The sequence below is a fragment of the Petaurus breviceps genome, unplaced genomic scaffold (assembly GCF_028583685.1).
Source record: "Petaurus breviceps papuanus isolate PSGF00001 unplaced genomic scaffold, PetGlider_PUasm1.0 90760, whole genome shotgun sequence".
In the NCBI taxonomy this organism is placed as follows: Eukaryota; Metazoa; Chordata; class Mammalia; order Diprotodontia; family Petauridae; genus Petaurus; species Petaurus breviceps.
The window spans coordinates 5,214,600-5,221,155 of NW_027187338.1; the positions used below are offsets into that span (position 1 = coordinate 5,214,600).

Consider the following 6,556-nt stretch of genomic DNA (forward strand, 5'->3'; position numbering starts at 1 on the left):
CTCCTTTTCCTTTATCACACTTTGCCTTATATTACATTTGTAATGGGGGAATTGCAAAATCCTCAAAGGACATTCATTCATGGAGCTGGACTGAGCTCTGCACATGCTCCTTGGAGCTTGAGCATGTCGTAGTAGTAGGAACTTGTTGATTACCCCCATTACATTATTATTTCTGTATGTGCAACATTCCCTCTATTAGATCATAAGCTTGAGGAAGGCAATGGCTGTTAAATTTATCTTCCCATCCCCAGCCCTGAACACAGGCCTTGGCACTTATTAGGAAGGGCCATAATTAGCAATTTTTGCACTCAGGACCAGTGGCAAGAAATACCCTTAAAGTACTATGGGGGAGATTGCGGATGAGGGAGGCATGGAAGAGATACCACCTGTACCTTCCTAGGTTGAGTAAAGATTCTTGCTAATTAGATTCTAAACTCCATTGTTTCTAGGCTGCAAAAGGACCAAAAATAGGGTCAGTGGTCTTTAAATTTTTTTTTGCGTTGCGCTAGAGCCCTGGTGTCTGCTCTGGTAGCCTCATTAATGTTGGTGGGAGGTGGTGCTCTCTCTCCGACCCCCAATGAACAAGTATAATAGATCATAGGAAAGGGACTCCTCATCCCATTGTTCTCCCACCCTCACCAATAAAGATCACATATTTCTCTTCTCTGCTCCATCTGCTCTCATACCCAGGCACTTGGTCACCTAAAGAAGTCTAGCTTTAGGGGTAGCTAGGTGGCACAGTGAATAGAGCACTGAATCAGGAGGACACGAGTTCAAATTTAGCCTCAGACACCTTCTAGCTGTGTGACCCTGGGCAAGTCACTTAACCTTGATTGCCTCTTAACAAAGGCGGGGAGAAAAAAAGTCTAGTTTTACAGGTGCCTCTAGGATCTTCTCACTGACTTTTACTCTTCCCCTTCCCTCCCCCTCCTCCCTACCTCCATTCCATTAGGAGAAATGAAATCTTTTAGAAGCATCTAATTTCATATCTGGAAGGGACCTCCAATGTCATTTAAGCCAACTCCTCACCAAATCATGACCACTGAAAGCTACAAAGGATGGGGAACTTAGTGTAAAATGTGGCCCTGGAAGCCTAAACAGAGTTAACAGTTTTCTACTTCCTAAAGACCCTCTCCTTAAAACTTATTTCCCTTGTACCATAATTTAAAAATTCTTTTTCCTTCACTATGGTCCTTACCCTATGAGAGACAAAGACACTATACCACAAAATTAGGTAGAAACCTAATCCACAGACAGGGTGGCATCACTGTGTAATAGAAAAAAATGGCTTTGTAACCAAAAGATCTGGGTTTGAATTGGGTCATTGAAATTTGAATGACCTTTGTGACCAAGTCACTTAAATTCTCTGGTCCTCAGTTTCCTCTGCTGCAAGATGGGTGGGGGGCAGTATAGACTAGATGACCTCTAAGGTCCTTTGCAGCCCTAAATAAATATATGCTTCTCCTTTCACCATGATAAAAAGGTAGTGAAAGATGGGGTGGTAGGGAGAGAGAGAACCTGGGCCCTTCTATCAGCTGGAGTTTTTGAGCAGGGGGACCATGGGGTTAAAACCCTTAAGAAAGTGGGAATCTCCTTTTTCCAGTCCTAAAAGATCTGGTTCCCTTCCCTCTTTCCAAAATCTACTTGGTGCTGTTTTTGGGATCAGTCAGAGGAATGCTCCTTCCAGTGCAGAGGAGTTAAGGCCAGGCCAGATTCTCAGAGAAGGGTGAATGCTTTGGAGATAGATCGCCCTGGAATGAGGGAGGCCATAGCCAAGACCCAGCCCCTCCCTTCCATTCATTCCTCCTCTGAACTCCTAAAACCTGGTATTCAGACTTCTGCTAGGTCCAGGATTTCCAACCTGCTGGTATTTTCCCTGGCTTGGTCAGTATTTTTTTTCTTATCACAGAAGACAGTGATACATGTTGGGTATGTTAGTTATAGCACTCAGAGAGGGAGATCAGTGTAGTGGACAGAGGGCTGGCTGAAGTCAGGAGGCTCTGGGTGCAAATCCTGACCTCTGCTACATTCTGGCTGTGTGACCAGGGGCAAGCTGCTTTACTTCTGAGTTATTGGAGTATGTATTTGTAGCTGGAAGGAGACTTAAAAGTTAAAGTCCAGCCTCCTCATTTTATGGGTGAGATCTCTGAGATACAGAGAAGTCAAGTGATTTGTTCAATTAACCAATCAATCCAGAAATATTTATTTAGCACCTACTGTGCTCTGGACACTGTGTTTAAGCGCTGGGGCTACAAAAAGAGGCAAAAGGCATCCCTTGCCCTCAAGAAGCTGACAATCTAATTGTTCAGGGTCACATACCTATTAAATATCTGAGGCAGGATTTGATCCCAGGGTTTCCTAGCACCATTCAGGGCTTGGTTCACTACAACAAGGCTCTTTCAGGTTTCCTGATCTGTAAAGTGAGGGGGTTGGAGTCATCTAGACCTCTAAAGTCCATTTCAGTAAATTATAGTCAAGTCACCAATCTGCATCTGTGAAAGGAATTCCCACACTGGGAATTATCACTGATCTAGTCTCTCCTTCTCCCTCATTCTGATAATGTATAATTTTTTTACATATATATTTAATCTGCCTCCTCCTGCCCCTCAATAAACTGGGGACAGAGACTGTTTATCATTTATCTCAAGAGAGACTACACAGTATAATGGAAAGGTTTCTGGCCCTATAGTCAGAGAAACCTGGGTTTCAATCCTACTGCTGACACTTAGATGTTTGATTTGGATAAGTCAATAACCCTCCCTCAGTCTCAGTTTCCTCATCTGTAAAATGGAGTTAATGATATCTGTAGTGCAGTGGAGAGTCTATAAAACTGACCATGGAGTCACAAAGACTGGATTCAAGTCCTTTTCTGGACACACTCTAACTGTGTGAATATAGGCAAATCTCTTGACCTCTCAGGGCAACTGTCTTAAGACTATACATTGCAGACAGTTGCCAAGATCAGTGGAGGAAAATTCCCACATTGGGAGTTTTTTTACCTCTCTAGTGAAAATGACAAGTCCAAATGTCATGATGGTTTCTCATAATAAATTGCATCTTATATAGTGCTTTAAGGTTTAACAACCATTTGATATACATTGTCTCATTTGCTACTCACAACGTCCCCCTGAGGTAGGTACTATTATTATCATTGTTATCCCCATTTTATAGATTTGGAAACTGAGATGGCAGAGGTTAAGCCACACGTGCAGGGTCACAAAGCTAGTTGCTATGATCGGATTCAAACACATATCTTCTTGATTCCAAGTTCTGTGCTCAATCCTTCCTACAGGAAGGCCAAAGAAAGCTTTTGTGGGCATTGGAAAGAGATGTCACTATATACCAATTCTTATCCACTTGCCAAGTCCTTTCCTTTAGGTGCCTGGAAGGTCATGGTCACTGGAGCACCAGGGCAGAAGGAAGACAAGGGTCTCTCCTACCTCCCCCTGGACTCCCATAGTTCTTGCCCACCAGTCTCACATGAACTCACCCCTTATCCCCATCACAAAGTCCCAGCTCCTCTCAACTTTCATGTCTAGGATCCTAGGACAGCAGAGACCTCTATTGGGCCTGGGGGAAAGGAGAAGGTAGTACCCCACTGATCCAGGGCTGGAGGCCAGATGATCTTCGGTCCTGGCAAAGGTAGCAAGGCAATGCCACTGGCTCTTATCTAGAGGTCTGGAAGTTTGAATCACAAAGGTGGAGGGAAAAGCTGAAGGGACCCTCCTCCTTCCCATTATAACCTGGTAGGTATATAAGACATAGATTTGGGAAACCAGCCTACTGGCAACTGTCTAGGGATCAAACTCCAGCTGCTTCCTCCCCCAAGTCCCTTGAAAGAGCCAAAAAATTTCTACCAGATGTGTTCTTTCACCCCCTAAAAAAATCCACTCCCTTGGCTGGGCACCCTTCTTAATGCTTTTAAGAGCACTGGCCTGGGAGTCAGGAGGCCTGGGTTCTCATATGAGTTCTGTCATGGACTCCTGTGACCTACCTTCCTCTCTCCTTCCCTTCTTCCCTTCATTCCTTCTTTCCTTCCCTCTCTTTCTCTCTTCCTTCCTTCCTTCCTTCCTTCCTTCCTTCCTTCCTCTCCTCCCCTTTTTTCTTTCTCTCCTCCATTAGAATGTGAGCTTCTAGAGGTCAGGGACTAGCTTTTGATTTTCTTTCTATCTCCAACACTTAGCACAGTGCTTGGCACATAGCAGGTTCCTGATACATATTTCTTGACTTGAGCTTGAACACTTTTCTTTCCACATCTGTAAATGGTCTATGTACTAGATGGTCTGTAAGGGGCCATTCAAATTTCTTTTCTAGGATCTGTATTCTAAGGTCCCTTATACTTCTGACATTCTGTATTCTATGTTAATAGTAATAACAATTGACATTTATATGGCACTTTAAGGTTTATAAAACCACTTAGTATCTCCTTTGAAGCTCATGATACCCTGTAGTCAAGTGCTATTATTGTTATTCCCATTTTGCAGGTGAGGAAACTGAGGCAGAAAGCAGTTAAGTGACTTGCCCAGGGCAATATAGCTATTAAATATCTCAAGTGGGATTCAAACCCGTTTCCTACTGACTCTAAGTCCAGCACACTGTCCATTATACCAATGTGCCTCTTAGGTTCCTTTCATTTGTAATTGTCTATTTTAAGGTCCCTTCCCTCTCTGACATTTTATGTCCTGCATTCTCTCCCAGCTTTCATATTCTTTGTGCTTAGGTCCTTTCCAGAGCTGACATTCTATGTCCTAAGGTCCGTCCCAGCTCTGAACTTCTCCGTTCTAATGTTCTCTCCAGCTCTGACAATCTATAAAACCACAAAGTAGGGATGCTAGTAATCCTTGCTTTGCCCTGCCCTGCCTTCTCTCACAGGGTCACTGTGAGAATACATGAGAGAATGGGAATGAAAGCTTTTCTTAATCTGCAGATCACCACACATACACACAAATGGAGGCATGCTTATTTTCCAAGTGTACTTGGGTCTCTGGGCTAACGTCAATTACCAAGGCCAGGTGAATGAAACTATCAGCAGGTTGGATGCTATTCAGGGGCAGTGCCTTGCCCTGAGCTAGCCCCCTCCTTCCTCGCTTCCCTTCTCTCCCCTAGCTGATGCAGAAAGCATCAGACAACAAATAAGGCCTCTCTAGCCAAGTCTTGCTTATGCATGCACACCCGGAGGAGAACATCAATGGGCATAATTTTAAAAGTATGTCTCAAAAGCTTTTCTCTCAAACTTGGAATTTCGCTGTAGTCTTTTTCTGTCAACAGATGGGATTCCCTTATGATGCTTTACTTCAGCTGATATTAAAAGCAACATACATGTCCCAAGTATTCTGATGACAACTAGTTGGGGAGGACTCCCCAAGGGACTGGGTAACAGAGGGAATCTGACCCAGCACTGGACCCTTGCCACAGACAAAAGCAGAAAATAATAACGGTTCCCATTTCTACAGTACTTTGCAGTTCACAGAACACAGTCTCCATAATAACCCTGTGAGACAGATAGGGGAAATGTTTTTGATCCCATTTTACAAATGTAGAAACTGAGGCTCAGACAATCCACAGAGGATTTTGTTCAGGTTTGGCTGTTCCACCTCACTCTGCCTGACAACAGAGAGCTTAACTAGGACCAAATGGAGAAAAACAATTAGCAGCTAGAGTTTACACAACACTCTGAGGTCTGCAAAGGGCTTTGCACATAGTAACTCATTTGATTCTCACATCAATGTTATTAGTTAGGTGTTATTATTGCCCCTGTTTTACAGATGAGGAAACTGAGGGTCAGAGAAGTTAAGTGGGTTGACAGAGTAAAAAATTAATGAGCATCAGAGATAGGATTTGGACCTATGTCTTTTTGGATGCCAAGTCTAGCTCTATCCTCTAAGCCATGCTTCCTTGACAGGAGGGGTTCTAAATCTAGGGTCTATGAACATTTTCTTTTAAAGCAATTGGGGTTAAGTAACTTGGTTACACAGCCAGTTATTCCTGGGTGTGGTGGTAAGTATCAGAGCCCAGATTCAATCCCAGGTCATCCTGACTCTGGGGCCAGTGCTCTTACTCACTGAGCCACCTGGCCACCCCTAAGCAATTGGGGTTAAGTAACTTGCTCAAGGTTACATGGCCAGGTGTTTCTAGGTGGGTGCTAAGTGTCTGAGCCCAGATTCTATCCCAGGTCATCCCGACTCTGGGGTCAGTGCTCTTACTCGCTGTGCTACCTGGCTGCCCCAACATTTTTTAAAAATATGTATTTCAACATAATTGGTTTTCTTTGTAATTCTATGTGTTTTATTTTGTGCCCTTAAAACCACAATTCTGAAAAGGGTCCATAGGTTTCACAAAGGTTAAGAAAAGAGAGATGGGCAGCCAGGTGCTACAGTTAATAGAGTACCAACCCTGGAATTAGGAGGACCTGAGTTCAAATCTGACCTCAGACACTTAATACTTACTAGCTGTGTGACCTTGGGCAAGTCACTTAACCCCAATTGCCCTGCATTCCCCCCTCCAAAAAGCAAGAGAGAGAGAGAGAGAGAGAGAGAGAGAGAGAGAGAGAGAGAGA

The 6,556-nt window shown here is 43.8% G+C and overlaps 1 protein-coding gene across 1 annotated transcript in view; it reads right to left on the minus strand.

Moving 5' to 3' along the window:
• Positions 1-6,556, minus strand: part of RSPO1 (R-spondin 1) — a 28,755-nt gene that overhangs the window by 12,735 nt on the left and 9,464 nt on the right. The gene's annotated exons all lie outside the window — the stretch shown is intronic.